The sequence below is a fragment of the Phyllobates terribilis genome, unplaced genomic scaffold (assembly GCF_046119375.1).
Source record: "Phyllobates terribilis strain yellow unplaced genomic scaffold, ASM4611937v1 Scaffold_1__5_contigs__length_1240528914, whole genome shotgun sequence".
NCBI lineage: Eukaryota > Metazoa > Chordata > Amphibia > Anura > Dendrobatidae > Phyllobates > Phyllobates terribilis.
Genome location: NW_027362761.1, coordinates 393,079,318 through 393,095,933, shown reverse-complemented (window position 1 = coordinate 393,095,933; position 16,616 = coordinate 393,079,318). Strand labels below are relative to the sequence as shown.

General features: G+C 47.4%; 1 pseudogene; it reads right to left on the bottom strand.

Annotated features, from left to right (window-relative positions):
• Positions 1-5,222: 5,222 nt before the first annotated feature.
• On the bottom strand, positions 5,223-6,331 carry LOC141265693 (posterior protein-like; annotated as a pseudogene).
• Between the last annotated feature and the right edge of the window lie 10,285 nt (positions 6,332-16,616).

Here is a 16,616-nt window from a genome sequence, read left to right as displayed (position 1 = left end):
TCGGTGCTGAGAAAGAGGAGAACATTTTACAAGAAGGTGTTGTGATAGCTGCTTTGGACTCCGTTTTGGAAGATGAGATTCTTAAAGCACAGGAGAATGCCCCATCTAACACTCCTCATGGGAGGTTGTTTGTGCCTGGGACCTTTAGGAGAGATTTGTTTGTCGAGTGTCACGAATCTCGGTTGGCAGGTCATCCCGGAATCTCTGAGACTAAGAGACTGGTGGGTCGCAGTTTTTGGTGGCCTGGATGGCAGAAGGAAGTCATTAAGTGGGTGCGTCAATGTACTATATGTGCTAGATCTAAGTCCTCACATACTCCTGCTGCGGGGTTGCTTTGTCCTTTGGAGGTTCCCAGTGCTCCTTGGACACATTTGGCTATGGACTTTATAACTGACCTTCCCCCCTCTGAGGGTTTTACTGTCATCTGGGTGGTCGTGGACCGTTTTAGCAAGATGTGTCACTTGGTTCCCTTCATCAAACTGCCCTGCGCTAAAACTCTCGCTAAGGCCTTTGTCAAGGAAATTGTCAGACTTCATGGCGTTCCTACTGACATTGTTTCTGATAGGGGTCCTCAGTTCGTGGCTCGTTTTTGGCGTGCCTTTTGTGACAGGTTGGGAGTTCATCTGTCGTTCTCGTCCGGATATCATCCTGAATCTAATGGCCAGACAGAAAGGAAAAACCAGGATGTTGAGCAGTTCTTGCGTTGTTTTGTGGCAGACAATCAAGAGGGGTGGTCTGAGTTTCTGCCACTTGCTGAATTTGCTCTGAACAATCATACATCTTCTTCTGCTGGTTGTTCGCCTTTTTTTTGTTGTTCTGGGAGACATCCGTCGTTTGGGTCGTTCTCCAAGTTGGGATCTGCCGTGCCTGAGGAGGAGAATTTTTCCGGTGATTTGGAGAGAGTTTGGACGGATGTGCGTGGTAATCTTCAGGAGGCCAACAGAAAATCTAAAGACTACTTTGATAGGAAACGACAGGAGGTTTTGTTCGCTGTTGGTGACATGGTTTGGTTGTCCTCTAGGAATCTGCGGTTGAGGATTCCTTCTAAGAAATTGGGTCCCAAATTTGTAGGGCCCTTTAGGTGCTTCAGGTTGTCAACCAATCTGCTGTTAGGTTGGAGGTTCCTACCTCCTGGAGAATTAATCCGGTATTTTATGTCTCTCTGTTAAAAAAAGCTGTTGTGTCGGATGGTGACGCCTCTGCCTCTGTTCCTCCGGTGGTGGAGGACGGGGAATATGAAATTTCTCGCATCCTTAACTCTAGACGGTATAGAGGTAGTTTGCAGTATCTGGTGGCCTGGAAAGGTTTCGGACCCGAGGATAACTCTTGGGTGAGGTCAGATGATGTTTCCGCGTCCAGACTTATCAGAGCGTTTCACAGGAGATTTCCTGATAAGCCTGGTCCTAGGGGATCCGGAGGATCCTCTTAGAAGGGGGGGTACTGTTAGAACCTTGCTCTTAGGTTTTTTCCTTTGCTGGTCACATGACCTCGTTGGCCTATTTAATCCTGCTCCGCCCTTCTGGCTTTGCTGGACTTCATTGTATAACTACTTTCTAGCTAGCCTGTGCTCTGTATCTAACTCTGTTAGTTTGCTTGGTCTACGGACTTCAGTGTTCTATATATTTTGTTTGTTTGTCTGTCTGCTACTATTTCTGTTAGGAGGTGTCCCATTTTCCTCCCAGTCCTTAGTACTTGTAGGGATTCCTTCCCCACATCTATAGGTCTCCGTATAGACTAGCTTAGGACTTTACATAGTTACATAGTTAGTAAAGCCGAATAAAGACTTGCGTCCATCAAGTTCGACCTGTTAGTTCTGTAATTGCTAAAGTTGATCCAGAGGAGGGCAAAAACCCCAAATGATTTAGCCAATCTTCACCTGAGGAAAAATTCCCTCCCGACTCTGAAACCAGCAGTCAGAATAAATTCCTGTATCAACCTACTATTTTATTCTATTTTTAAGTATATGCAGAAATCTGCCTGGTATCTAGAAAAGCATCCAGTCCCCGCTTGAACTGGTTTAGTGAATCCGACATTACCGTCTCCTCACTCAGTGAATTCCATATTCTCACTGCTCTTACCGTAAAGAACCCCTTCCTATGCTGGTGCTGAAACCTTTTCTCTTCCAGTCTTAGTGAATGCCCTCTTGTTACCGTAATATCCCTCCTTTTGAACAAATCCCGGGCAAGGTCTCTATACTGTCCCCTAACATATTTGTACACATTTATTATGTCCCCCCTCAACCTTCTCTTTTCCAGGCTGAATACAGGCATGTGCAAGTAGGTTTAGCTGGTATACAGATGGGCACAGGCAGGTGGGCATTGCTGACATAAAGATGGGCACAGGCACGTGCGGCTGAAATGCACAAGCAAGACAGGCAGGAACAAGCGGGTACAGACAGGTACAGGCAGACAATAGCGGGTACTGGCAGGTACTAACAAACTTGGGACCTGACAATGAGCAAGCGTGCAGGAAGCATACTAACAACATTGCTCTGGCACCTTCCACCAGGTGGAGGTGCCTTAAATAATAAGCGTCTCCCAGTCGTTGGCTGGAGACACTTTAGGACGGTGCATTGGCCCTTTAAGAGGGAGGGAGCTCGCGTGCACCCTAAGCACAGTGCCCGGGGATCTGCAAGCTGTGCGCAGACCCTGGGCAGTAGGAGGGGGATGAAGGACGCAGCGTTAAGTCGGCGCTACAGTACCCCCACTTTACGCCCCCCTCTTCCTCAGGCCTGCAAGAAATCTCTCCAGGAGGAGAGGGGCATGGATGGGCACCCATGACCTCTCCTCAGGATCAAATCCCTTCCAATGAACAAGAAAAAAGTTTTTTCCTCTTACCCTCCTGGTGGCTAGAATATTCTCTACCTTGAAAACATCTTCAGTGCTGACAGGTGCTGGAGTGGTACCTGGGTCCTTGAAGAAGGAACTGAAGACATCAGGCTTTAGGAGAGACACGTGAAATGAATTGTGGATTCGTAGAGAGGCCAGGAGTTTGAGTTTGTAAGATACAGCATTAATCTGTTTGAGAACCTCGAACGAACCGATGAAGTGAGGACCCAATTTATACAAGGGTATAAATAGTGCAGTCCACTGCGATTCGCACTTCCAAAGGGATATATATACACCAAACAGAAAAATGTAAACAGAAAGATGCATCTTAATTTTGTTAATATAAAATTAAACTCTTTATTGAAACATATAAATATAAAACAATTAAAAGAAGACATGGAGAAGTAACAGTGAGTGCCACACCACCAGGGGTATATACATTTCCACAAGGAGTAGATGAAATATCAGTCCAATAGTGCAACAATTTTAAATACATGCGGCCCCCAATTCATATCCAGTAAATATCAGGACAGAAACAAGCTGCATAAATAATAAAAATTTGAAAGAACTGGGAAGCAATATTCTTTAAGCTGATAACAGAAAGTTGAAATGAGTATTGATACTGAGAGCAGACAGATCAATGTATGATGATAAATTTCATGTATAGTACTACAAACCAGAGAAAAGATTTTTATTATTTTTTTTTTTTTTTAACAAACGATTAAAGTATAACTAGACTTGTCACAACTGTACCCCTGTATAGGGCCACTCCAGTACCGGATAAAAAATCAGGAAAAAGGGTAGTCCTATAGATCAATCACACGTAGATAGTTTGAAGGTAGTCTCATAAATCAAGCAGGCAGGGTATTTTTCATAGCCTTTATCATAGAGCCTGATTAGCTTGGATAGGAATGTTATAGACTTATCTATATTTTTTGTATGTGTTTTTGCACTATATCACTTTGCACTTAATCATTTTGTTCTGAGGACAATCAACGTCCATTATTGCCAGTAGTGGGATTGTTATTTGTATTGATTGGACACAGCATTTGTTCCATGAGTTTTGATCTCACTATATAAGCATGCATTAGTATTGAGTGACCAGATATGGCTTTTTATGTCCTCTAGGTTGGATATTTGTGTGTTAGTCCGTATTTTAAAATTATCTAATAAAGTATAGTTTTTTATTTTTTTGAGGGTTCATGTTAACCTTGCTGCAGATCTCACACAGAAACTACAGCTTTGCATTGGTTGACATTATCATATAAATTATCTATCCAAATTCAGGTCCTGATTGAAGACTTTTACCTGTGAAACAAGATTAAGAACATACATACAAAACAAACAAACATCCATTAGGCAAACACAATATCGATTCATCACAATGGGATAATTACTTGTTTAATTGTTTGCAAACAATTATTTAAACCTTTAACTTTGAGCTCATTGTCTAAACCACGTGGATTTTAATTACATATTGGCCATATCAATGTATAAACAAAATTAATAGCTGTAGAGAGAAATAACCAGTTTCATCTATGGACACAGTACTGTATATGACCTGTTGAACAAAACACATTCTTCTTGCTTTGATATCACGTGCTAAATGGTCTCCAGTCTAAAAAGAAACACTGACATAATTAGAATACAAATTCAAACCAAACACAAAACATAATTTTATCCTGTCCATTATCCGTATGCTAATTGATTCACGTCTCCACCCAACCAAAAAGCACTAGATACTGGCTGGTGATAAGCTCATGCAGCCTCTATCTATCCCTCATCCCCTCAAGATGGCTGGACCATCCCTGTAAATAAGCCATTGTACTTTGTGTCACCCCCACCTCATTGTAGATTGTAAGCTCTTAGGAGCAGGGTCGTCATTATTTTTGCTGTAATTATTGTATTATCTTTAGCTATGTTACTTATGACTGTTGTACATGAACCTGTGAATTGTTAAGCGCTGCGGAATATGTTGGCGCTATATAAATAAAGATTATTATTATTATTACTATGACAGCCAAAGTCTCTTTGTGTTTACCCAACCATATTGGCATATTGTGCTGTGTTATTTAGCAGCAGGGGTAGGGCAATCTGTGACTAACTCCAAAATAGCCAGAATGGTAGAGTTACCCATGGATCAATCACAGGGATATTAGCACATCCCTTTTGTTGTCTATAATACGGCATATCCTGCTGTTTTCCGGTGTTGTCCTTATCAGCATTTGGGCTCTGCATTGCTTGTGCTTTTGGTGCAGGTGTAGCAGGGTCAGCTTCTATATTACCTATCTCCTCACATGTCTCTGTGAACTCTGTGTTATTAGTGGTAGATTCTTCCTCATCAGACTTAATACTATCAATCTCCTGGTGAAACAAATGGATATTTGGTTCTGGCTACATGTAAGGTGTATTACAATACCGTTTAATATGTCCAGGCCTCCCACATTCATAACAATATCTAACATATCCTCTTCTCCTAGGTCTATATACAGCAGATACATTTGTGGATGTTTCATACAGCTCCTTAGACTCATTACACCAATCCCTAAATATATTCACAAAGTTTTCATAGGAGCTGCTATTCCTTAGAGTGACCCTTGTGTAATCTACATTACAATGATTTGCCATTGAATACAGGAAATTAGTGTCATCCTGAGACATATCCAGACAGTTGTAAACAGTCCTATACAAGGCCAGATAATCATTACAGAATTGCAGTGGATCATCATATCTCCCGAATCTGGTCATAGCTAGAGCATTTTCACCTCTAGTGTCCCGTCCACCTATGATACATTGCAATTCTTTCCTTCTTAACTCTGCACTTTTACAATTATCACTCATATGTGCAGATGATAGCTGTGCTGCAAGTGGCCCTGGAAGCCAAGCTTGGAACAGAGACCAAGCATTTTTATTGTTCAGACTATACTGCTGGACCACAGCCTCAAATCTATTAGACAGAAGGACTGGAGAAATATGTGAGTTAAACTTAACAAGAAGTTGATACAGATGAAGCTTTTCAGAAATGGTGAGCAATGGGGCACTATCAATCAATGGAGAACTACATCTGACATTCCTTGTATCCTCATTAGAAAGAGTACAGACATTCACTGTCTCAAGACTGCATTTCTTTCATGTAAGAGACTGTATATGTTGCTCTTTGTTATGCAGTTGACACTTCGCTTCATCCAGTTGTCTCTCCAGTGTTGCAATTAACTTCTCCATTTGACTATTTTTCAGTTCTAAAGAGAAAACCTGATTTGCAGGTGAAGTGACACTTAATCTACACTTCTTCAATTGTTCTTCCAACTTCTCATTTCTCACAGCCAATTCATCCACATGTGAACGTAAACCAGGGGTCCTCAAACTTTTTAAACAGGGGGCCAGTTCACTGTCCCTCAGACCATTGGAGGGCCGGAATATAATTTTTAAAAAAAAAACTATGAACAAATTCCTATGCACACTGCACATATCTTATTTTGAAGTAAAAAAACAATACAGGAACAAATACAATATTTAAAATGAAGAACAAGTAAAGTTAAATCAACCGGTATTTCAATAGGCAGCATAGGTCCCTAATAGGCAGGTAAATATCCCCAATAGGCAGCATAGGTCTTCAATAGGCAGGCTGTTTCCCCCTTATAATGCCCTATGCAGGCTGTTTCCCTCTTATAATGCCCCATGCAGGCTGTTCCCCCCATATAATGCCCCATGCAGGATGTCCCTTTCTCCCACCATATAATGCCCCATGCAAGATATCACTTCCCTGTCTTTATAATGCCCCATTCAGGATGTCACCCCCCCTATATAATGCCCCATGCTGGATGTCACCCCCCATATAATGCCCCATGCAGCATGTCACCCCCCCATATAATGCCCCATTCAGGATGTCACCCTCCCATATAATGTCCCATGCAGGATATCACTCCCCTGTCGTTATAATGCCCCATTCAGGATGTCACCCCCCCATATAATGCCCCATGCAAGATATCACTCCCCTCTCTTTATAATGCCCCATGCAGGATGTCACCCCCCCATATTATGCCCCATGCAGGATGTCACCCCCCCATATTATGCCCCATGCAGGATGTCATCCCTAATATTATGCCCCATGCCTCCATACATAAAAAAAAATAATATATATACTCACCTCACTTCTCACCTGCTGCCGCTGCTCGGGTCTGGACTCCAGCGTCGCCGGCGTCTTCCATCTCTGCGCTGCCTGTGACGGCTCAGGGGAGGGTGCGGTGGAAAGACGTCACCGCACCCTCTGACCTGAGACGTCACAGGGAGCGCACAGCAGGAAGACAGCGGATCTGCAGAGGCACGGGGAGAGGTAAGTATCCGGCTGCCGGGGCCCTGAGCAAGCGGGAGGGAGCGGGCGCTGACACCGCTCTCCTCCGCCCACAGCCCGGTGGTGCCGTAGTTTGAGGACCCCTGACGTAAACCATCCATTTCACTAGTTGTATTATCAGAAATTTCAATAACAGAATCACTAATTTTGTCTATATCCTCCTTGATTTGTAGCCTTTGCTTCCACCAATTTGCTTCTTTCATTTCACTCAATTCCTTCATCTTAAGCAACACTGAAATCTCATTGCTTAACTTTTCCTTTTTCAATTTCTTACTGAGTACTTTATTATTTAACTTATTATTATAGATCTTACATTGTGATACCAAGTCCTTGTATTGGACTTCTATAGATTTATCTGCACCGACATGATAAATAGCAGATGCATACTTCTTCACATACTTTTCCACAAATTCCATTTTCGGCAAACTGTAAACACTTACAAACAAAATTAAAACTGAAGGAACTTAACACTAGGCCTTACACTAGGAAATTCCCAAAGGTCTAAACTCTTTTCACTACTTCCACCCTTTACACACACACAATTCCAATCTGATGCTGATATAAACTATTCTGCCAAATACAAATGATATTTCACTTTTACTAAATACATCCAACGGCACACTGTTAACAACACACAATACTTGATAAACAGCAACACCAAAATCATTAGGATCAGTGTAATAGTGAGGATGTATCCTTCCTTTGGCACTGAAGTAGTTAAAGAGGGTGTTCCTGTAGTTAGACCTCTCTGAACTGTTGGTAGGCCAAGCTAAGGGGTTAGCTTCAGTGGTCCAGTCAGTAGAGTAGAGGGGGAACTTAGTGCCCTGATCAAGCCTTGAGAGTTATAGAGCTTGTTCCTGGAATAATTCCTTGTGGGCTGCAGTACCTGTAATCAGCCACAAGATGCCACTGTCCTGGGTGCAGATGTTAGGTTGAGTCTGCTAGCAGTGTTACAGACAGTGATGGAGTTAATGCTGTGTGATGACAGTCCACAGAGGGTGGGTACATTAGGAAAATCCCTGATTAGTTTCCAGGAGCAGGAAGTGATGAGTAGTAAGAGATAGGACAGTGAACTGTACGGGCAGCCTGACTATATGGTGGCTGCTAGGGTAGACGGGAGCTCCATACCCTCAGACAGTGGGATCACCAGTGTAAAAGTCTCCCTACGCAAGAGTCCTGTTAGCCGGCCGGAGAAACTCAACAGAGGTATTGAGGACCCGGGGCACTTCTAGTCTGCAGGAAGCAGAGGAAGATAAATAGGACTCCAGGCTAAGAGGTGGGGGAGATATTGGATCCGGAACACTGTTGGTATTGCAGAAGAGTCTCTTGGGCTAGAGATTAGAGTCACAGAGATGCTTCACTTAAAGAGGGGACCAGGGCTGAAGATGTTGCCAGCGCCTGTGAGGGAGATAATAACCTGTCGGGCCTTATCCATTGTATCTCCCTGTAAATACTGTACATATTCCTCTTCCCTAAGTAAAGTCCAAATTATGGTTAAGAACCTTGTGTCCTCTGAATTTATTGCTGCCCTGGTCCCAGAAGCGAAATGCCTGGAGACAGCCGCGATCGGATGGTTTGAAGTAAGTGGAGAGCCCCACATACACAGCCACACATCAGAGGGAGGACACAAATTGTCTGTAGGGTGCCAGAGCGAGAGGGGGCTACAGCTCGCCCACGACTACCTCGCTGGGGCACCTTACATCAGCATACAAAAAAAATTTACAAGGAAATTCTTAACTCACCATTGTTTCCATTTCAACCAAGATCCAGACTCCTTGGTTCTTTGATCTCCACGCCTTTTCCAAATGTAGACTAAAGCAGATTAATTTATTGCGGATTCTCTGTGGAATTTAATCACTGTCCCATCTGGGGTGCCAAATGTAGAATCTGCTGAGTTTTTGGGGTGCCAGTTAATATTAATTAAAAAAAGAGCTACTGGATCTTTAAAAGGGGATCTATTACAAATAGGATACTTACAATAACATACATAAGGGAAAACCTAACTAAGGGACAAGGGAACAATGAAAGGGAAAGAGGGATTTTTGGTACTCACCGTAAAATCTCTTTCTTGGAGCCTTCATTGGGGGACACAGGACCATGGGTGTATGCTGCTGTCGCTAGGAGGTTGACACTATGCAAAAAAAGGAAAAATAGCTCCTCCTCCGCAGTATGCACCCGCCTACAGGCACCAAGCTCACCAGTTAGTGGCTAGAGCAGTAGGAGAAGCACTAAATAACCAACTATGTAATGCCCAACGGGGCACATCTGTGAAAAACTAAATGAGATGCCCAACAGGGCCAACTCGACATATGTCCAAAAACAGGGAGGGTGCTGTGTCCCCCAATGAAGGCTCCAAGAAAGAGATTTTAAAGATGAGTACCAAAAATCCCTCTTTCTCTATCGCTTCATTGGGGGACATAGGACCATGGGATGTCCCAAAGCAGTCCCCTGGTGGGAGAACAGAAGATAGTCACAGACTAGGTCAGACTGCGGCAACTGCTGCCTGCAGGACCTTCCGTCCAAGATTGGCATCAGCCGAAGAATAAGTGTGGACCTTGAAAAGGTGTGAAGAGAAGACCACGTTGCGGCCTTACAGATCTGAGAGGCCGAAGCCTGATGGCGGACCGCCCAAGAGGCCCCCACCGCCCTGGTGGAGTGAGCCCTTACCCCGGGAGGGGAAGGTTTGCCCGAGATGCGATGTGCCTCCAAGATGGTCGAACGTATCCAACGGGCGATGGTTGACTTGGAAGCAGGGAGACCCTTGCGATGCCCCTTTCTACGTTCTAGAAAGGTACACACGTAGAGCTCTGACCAGGTCCAGTTTGTGCAGGGACTTCTCCCGTGGATGCACTGGAGCAGGGCAAAAGGAAGGCAAAACGATGTCCTCATTAATGTGAAAGGCGGAAACCACCTTAGGCAAAAAGGAAGGCACCGGCCTGAGCACTACTTTGTCTTGATGGAATACCAGAAAAGGCGACCGACAAGAGAGGGCTGCGAGTTCTGCGACCCTTCTAATAGAGGTAACAGCCACCAGAAAAGCCACCTTCCAGGAAAGGAGAGAGGCTGGAATGTCCGGAATGGGTTCAAACGGAGGCTGTTGTAGGACACTTAGGACCATATTAAGGTCCCATGGTTCTACTGGAGGGCGATAGAGGGGCGCCAGGTGGGCTACTCCTTGTAGAAACGTCCTGACCTGAGGACGGCTAGCTAAGTTACGTTGGAATAGAATGGACAAGGCCGAAACTTGGCCCTTGAGAGTGCTGAGAGAGTCCCGCCTCTAGGCCAGACTGAAGAAAAGCCAAAATGGCTGGCAAAGAAAAAGACATAGGAGTCAGATGATCCTGTTCGCAATGACGAAAAAAGGCTCTCCAAGTTCTGTGGTATATGAGTGAGGTAGCAGGTTTTCTGGCGCTAATTAGGGTCTGAATGACATTGTCAGTAAAGCCTGCTGTCTTTAACACCGCGGCCTCAACGGCCATACCATTAAATTCAGAGAACGAGAACTCTGATGAAGAATAGGACCCTGAGAGAGGAGGTCAAGACGGTCTGGTAGTCTCCAGGGGGAGTCGACAAGCAGATTTACCAGATCTGCGTACCAGACGCGTCTGGGCCAGTCTGGGGCTACTAGGAGAACTGGTACTCCCTCTGTCTTGACCTTTTTGATGACTCGAGGGATCAAAGGTAGAGGTGGAAAGAGATAGGTCAGTTGGAACTGTGACCATGATAGGACTAGAGCGTCCTGGGCGATTGCTAGCGGATCGCGGGACCAAGCTACAAAGGACGGAACCTTGTGGTTTAACCGGGACGCCATGAGGTCGACATCCGGCGTGCCCCACCGTAAGCAGATTTGGTGAAACACCTCGGGATGGAGAGACCATTCTCCTGAGGCGAGGCCCTGCCGACTGAGGAAGTCGGCCGCCCAATTGTCGACCCCTGGAATGTGGACTGCTGAGATTGCTGGAACCGTCTTCTCGGCCCAAAGTAGCACTCTTGCTACCTCTTTTAAAACGGGCTTGCTGCGCGTTCCTCCCTGATGGTTTATGTATGCCACGGCCGTGGAATTGTCCGATTGTACACGGACTGGGAACCCTGCCAGGATCTTCTGCCAGTGACGCAACGCCAGGTAAATCGCCCTTATCTCCAGAATGTTGATGGGAAGGGAGACTTCGTGGGGACTCCACCGGCCCTGGACCGTGTGTTGAAGAAAAACTGCCCCCCAACCGATGAGACTGGCATCGGTCGTGATCACCTGCCAGCGAAGCGGGAGGAATGATCTCCCGGGTCTGAAGGAAGAAGGGTGGGACCACCAGGTTAGTGACCGTCTTACTTGACGAGGTAACTTCATGCGTCGATCTAGAGATGACGGATTCTTGTCCCAAGCTGAGAGAAGGGCTAGTTGAAGAGACCGGGTATGGAACTTGGCAAACGGAACTGCCTCCATGGCTGCTACCATCTTTCCTAGGACACTCATGCATAGGCGAAGAGAGTGTGGACTTGGGTCGGAGAGGATGTGGATTCCTTGTCGTACAGAGTTTATCTTTTCCCTTGGAAGGAGGACCCCGGCACGGGTCGTGTCGAACTGCATCCCTAGGAAGGTTAAGCGTTGGGATGGGACCAGAGAGGATTTGTCTGTGTTGATGAGCCAGCCTAAGTGGGAGAGTGTGTTCAAGGTGATCTGGAGACTGTGGAGACAGTCCCTGAACGTGGGGCCTTTGATTAAGAGGTCGTCGAGGTAGGGGATGATTACAATTCCCCTTGTTTGAAGAATGGCCATAACTGTCGCCATCACCTTCGTGAAAACCCTCGGGGCTGTGGCGAGGCCGAAGGGGAGGGCAGTGAACTGGTAATGCGCGTTCTTGAAGGAAAAGCGAAGGAACTTCTGATGTGACGCGCAGATTGGGATGTGAAGGTATGCATCCTGAATGTCCACTGAACATAGATATTCCCCGGCCTCCATCGAGGCGATTACCGACCTGAGGGACTCCATCCTGAACTGTCGGATGCGTACATGTCGGTTTAGCTGTTTGAGGTCCAGAATCGGACGCAGTGAGCCGTCCTTTTTTGGGACGACAGAGATTTGAGTAAAAACCGGAAAACCTTTTCTGAAGGGGAACCGGGACTATGACTCCTGAGCGCAGAAGGGAGGAGATGGCTTGAAGGAAACCGGGAAGCAGAGAGGGTTGTGGGGGGCGGGACCTGAGAAAACGTGATCGTGGGCTGGAGTCAAACTCAATTTTGTAGCCGGAAGTCACAATTTCTTTGACCCAGGCATCTTCTATTGCCAGGAGCCAAGAATCTGTGAACAGAAGGAGACGGCCGCCCACCCTGGGAGAAGTCCCAGGTGGGAGTGACCTGTCATGCTGAGGAAAACCTGTTGGATCGTGATCGTGATCCAGAGGACTTGGAGGAGCGACTCTTTTGGCACCAGTTAGGCGTGGGCCTAAAGGAGGGCTTATGACTGTCCCGCCGTGCTGGATTACGGTCCTGTTGAGAGGAAGGGTTTGGTTGAGCGAACTGACGAAAGGACCGGAACTGAAGGGGGCGTCTCCTAGGAAAAGGGCGTTTGGGTCTGGGCTGGGGAAGAGAGGTGCTCTTACCCCCGGTAGCATCAGAGATGATCTGGTCTAGCTTAGATCCAAACAGCCTGGAACCTTGAAAAGGAAGATTAGTTAGAGATCTTTTGGAAGCCGGGTCGGCGTTCCAGGCTTTAAGCCAAAGAATTCTACGTAAGGCAACGAGATTACTGGAAACCCGGGCTGAGCACGCAGCGGAGTCGAGGGACGCCGTAAGTAGATATTTTTCAGCGTGGTCGATTTGATCAGCTAAGTCGGCCAGATCGTCCGGGGAGGCCCCTGCTAGGATGCCCTGTCTGAGCTGTTTAGCCCATGCGGACACCGCTTTTGATACCCAAGTTGAGGCGAACGAAGGGCAAAGGGAGGTGCCCGCGGCTTCAAAGGCTGACTTAGTGAGGGCCTCAACCTGTGTATCCGTGGTATCCCTAAGGGAGGAACCAGCCCGAAGAGACAGTACCGTCTTGGCGGAAAGGCGAGAGACGGGAGGGTCCACTGATGGGGACTCCGTCCATTTGCTGACAAGGTCATGGTTAAAGGGGTATAGGACGTTTAACTGTTTCTTTCCTGTAAAGCGCCTTTCTGGATGCTCCCACTGCTTTTGGAAAATACTGTCGAATTCTGCATGGTTTGAAAAAGTGCGTGCAGGACGCTTAATCTTTTTGAAGGAAACTGAGTAGTCCCGGGAAGGGCTCTCGTCTTCTGCAACATGCAGAGTCTGATTGACAGCCGTTATAAGGCTGTCTATCATGTCCTGGATCTTGAACTACTGGTCTGTGTCGGAACCAGAGTCTCAATCTGAAGCAGAGTTAGATCCCGGGGCGACCTCTGGGGAAGTGTGAGACGCAGGGAGCATCTTGGAGTCTGGAGAGCGGGAGGATGAGCTTGTGTGAGTCAGTTTCTGAGAACGTGCCGTCGGTCTGTCCAGACCTGCACCAGAGATTGAGAAACCTTGGTGAGGTCAGAGACTGACTGTGACATAGCAACAGCCCACTCCGGGGGGGAGGGGGTTACCACGTCCTGAGTGGCGGGGGGATCTTGGGGTGCCAGCATGGCGGGAGGTTTGCAGGTCAAGCAGAAGGCCGTAGTGAGGCCCGCGGGCCACTTAGTACCGCAAAGAGCCCAGGCGTAGTATGTGACAATGTGGGAGGGATGGACTGAGAGCTCCCTGGGTTTGGGCATATGTGCCTGACCAGGGATACTGCAGAAGAGGGCGCTGTGGGCAGGGAGGGGTGGGGGTCGGTGTCAGTACAGAGCCTACCCGATCCTGCAGAGAAGCGGTCCTGTGTCCCCCTGAAAGGTTCCGAAGGTGAGGCTGGAGCGGGTCACAGAGGAGCCGACGGAGTAGGGAGTGGCGTGCGGCAGAGTGATGGCGTCGGTGTAGGGGGAGGAGCAGAGGATGCTGCGTTGATGACGGAGCGCGCGAGGCTCCGATAGGCGGATGGGAAGGAGGGCGGGCCTGAAAGGCCCCCCGTTGATAGGTCCGCGGAAGGCTCGAGGGCGTGACGGAAGCGTCACTATGCTCCTCGGTGACGCTCCTCGGCCCTGATTGGTCAAATAGGAGGGGGCGTATAGGCGCCGGAGCGGGACCGCCCACAGGACACGCCCCCCCCTTCGGAGAAAAGCGTGGCAGATTTGGCGCGCATAAGGAAGAAGGAGGAAGTGGCCCAGGGAAGCGCTATTAAGCGCCATGTTTGGTGAGAGGGAGGGGGGGAAGGCAGGTAACACCGGGGGACTGGGACCTACGGCTGAAAGACAGGGAAGTACCTGTCTTAGCGGGTCCAGGAATCGTCTCTTCTTTTTCTCCTTCTGAGGATGGTCTCAGGATGCCTTCCTGGATAGGGGGGGATCCTGGCTTTTCCTCCTTCCCGCACTGTCCGGTCCTAGACAGTGCAGGAGATGGTGTCAACCCCAGAAGACTGGGGGAAGGTCACCCGCAAGGACCACCGTCTCCCTCCCAGGCCGCTCCGAAGAGGGGGCTGGGGTGGGGAACAGGCTAGGACTGGCCACCGAAATCACCCTGAGACACCCTAAGGTGACAGGGGATAAGTCCTGCCCAGCGGGTCCGAGAGTGGGCGATGTGGGGGTAGCCACATTTCTCTCTCGGTCGTTAGTGGGTTAACAGGGGACGCAGTGTTCCCTGTTAGCCTGAAGAGCTCTATCTGAAAGAGAATAAACAAGGATTAATAAACACAACAAGGTTGGATCTGTGAAGATCCAGGTCTACCTCCTACAGACACTAAGCTTAAACTGGTGAGCTTGGTGCCTGTAGGCGGGTGCATACTGCGGAGGAGGAGCTATTTTCCTTTTCTTGCATAGTGTCAACCTCCTAGCGACAGCAGCATACACCCATGGTCCTGTGTCCCCCAATGAAGCGATAGAGAAAAGGTAAAAGGAGAGGGTGGTAAAGATGGGAAGTGGGAAGAAGAATGCCTAACTAGCTTGATGTGCTACCTTTATATCAGTTACACAGTCAGACATGGGTAATACATTGCCCATCCCTGTAACACCTCCATATAATGGTACCATCCAATCAAGTCACAGTATTTGGAGTTCTCCAGAAACATGCACATAGCTGCTGATGCAGACACTCTTCTGAAGGTGGCGCTCTTAGGTCTAGAATGGATAAGAGGATCAGCGGTCATACGTGATTGCAGTGGTCTACATCTTCCTGCTGATGGCGTCTGGTATATAGCCAAAAAGTCTTTGTATCACGTGGCCTGAGGACAGGTTCAACTGCATTTTGGTTGGAGATAAGAGGTCAACTTGAAGAACAATGGTTTGTAATCCAAACACCACAGGGGTTTTGTACCTTTCAAGAGACCAGACAAGATGTCCATCTCCCATGTGGGTGCTCTCTTTACTCTATCAACAGAACAAAAGGCACCACACCACAGGACACACAATTGCCTTCCTGCCTCACAGGTTTTATGACTCCACAGCACATGGTCAATCTCTTTGATGTAGTCCTTTGATGAACTTTAGTGCTATACAGAGTTTGTGGATCAAATTGTGAGTTCAGTCATTCATATTACACGTACTATAGATATTGTCCATGTTGGGTTCCAACAGTTAGTGAGTTGAAATGATTATTATTTATATAGCGCCATTGATTCCATGGTGCTGTGCATAAGAAGGGGTTACATACCAAATACAGATATCACTTACAGTAAACAAACTAACAGTGATAGACTGGCACAGAGGGAAGAGGACCCTGCCCTTGCGGGCTTACATTCTACAGGAATGGGGAGGAGACAGTAGGTTGGGGGGGTTGCGGAGGCTCCGGTATTGAGGTGGCAGCAAGCAAGGTCATGGCAGGCTGTAAGCTTTCTTGAAGAGATGGGTTTTCAGGTTCCGTTTGAAGGATCCAAATGTGGCGGATAATCGGACGTGTTGAGGCACAGAATTCCAGAGGATGGGGGATATTTGGGAGAAAACTTGGAGGCAATTGGATGAGAAACGAATAAGTATGGAGGAGAGAAGAAGGTCGTGGGAGGACCGGAGGTTACGTAAGGGAATATATTGGGAGATTAGTTCTGAGATGTACTAAGGAGAAATGTTATGGATGGCTTTGTAGGTCAGTGTTAGTAGTTTGAACTGGATACGCTGGGCAATTGGGAGCCAGTGAAGGGATTTGCAAAGGGGGTAGCAGAGGAGTAGCGAGGCGAGAGATGAACTAGTTGCGCAGCAGAGTTAAGGATGGACTGGAGGGGTGCGAGAGTGTTAGGAGGTAGGCCACAGAGGAGGATGTTGCAGTAGTCAAGGCAGGAGATGATGAGGGCACGCACAAGCAGTTTAGTAGACTGAGTGTTGAGGAAAGGACGGATTCTGGAAATATTTTTGAGCTGGAGGCGACAGGAGGCAGCG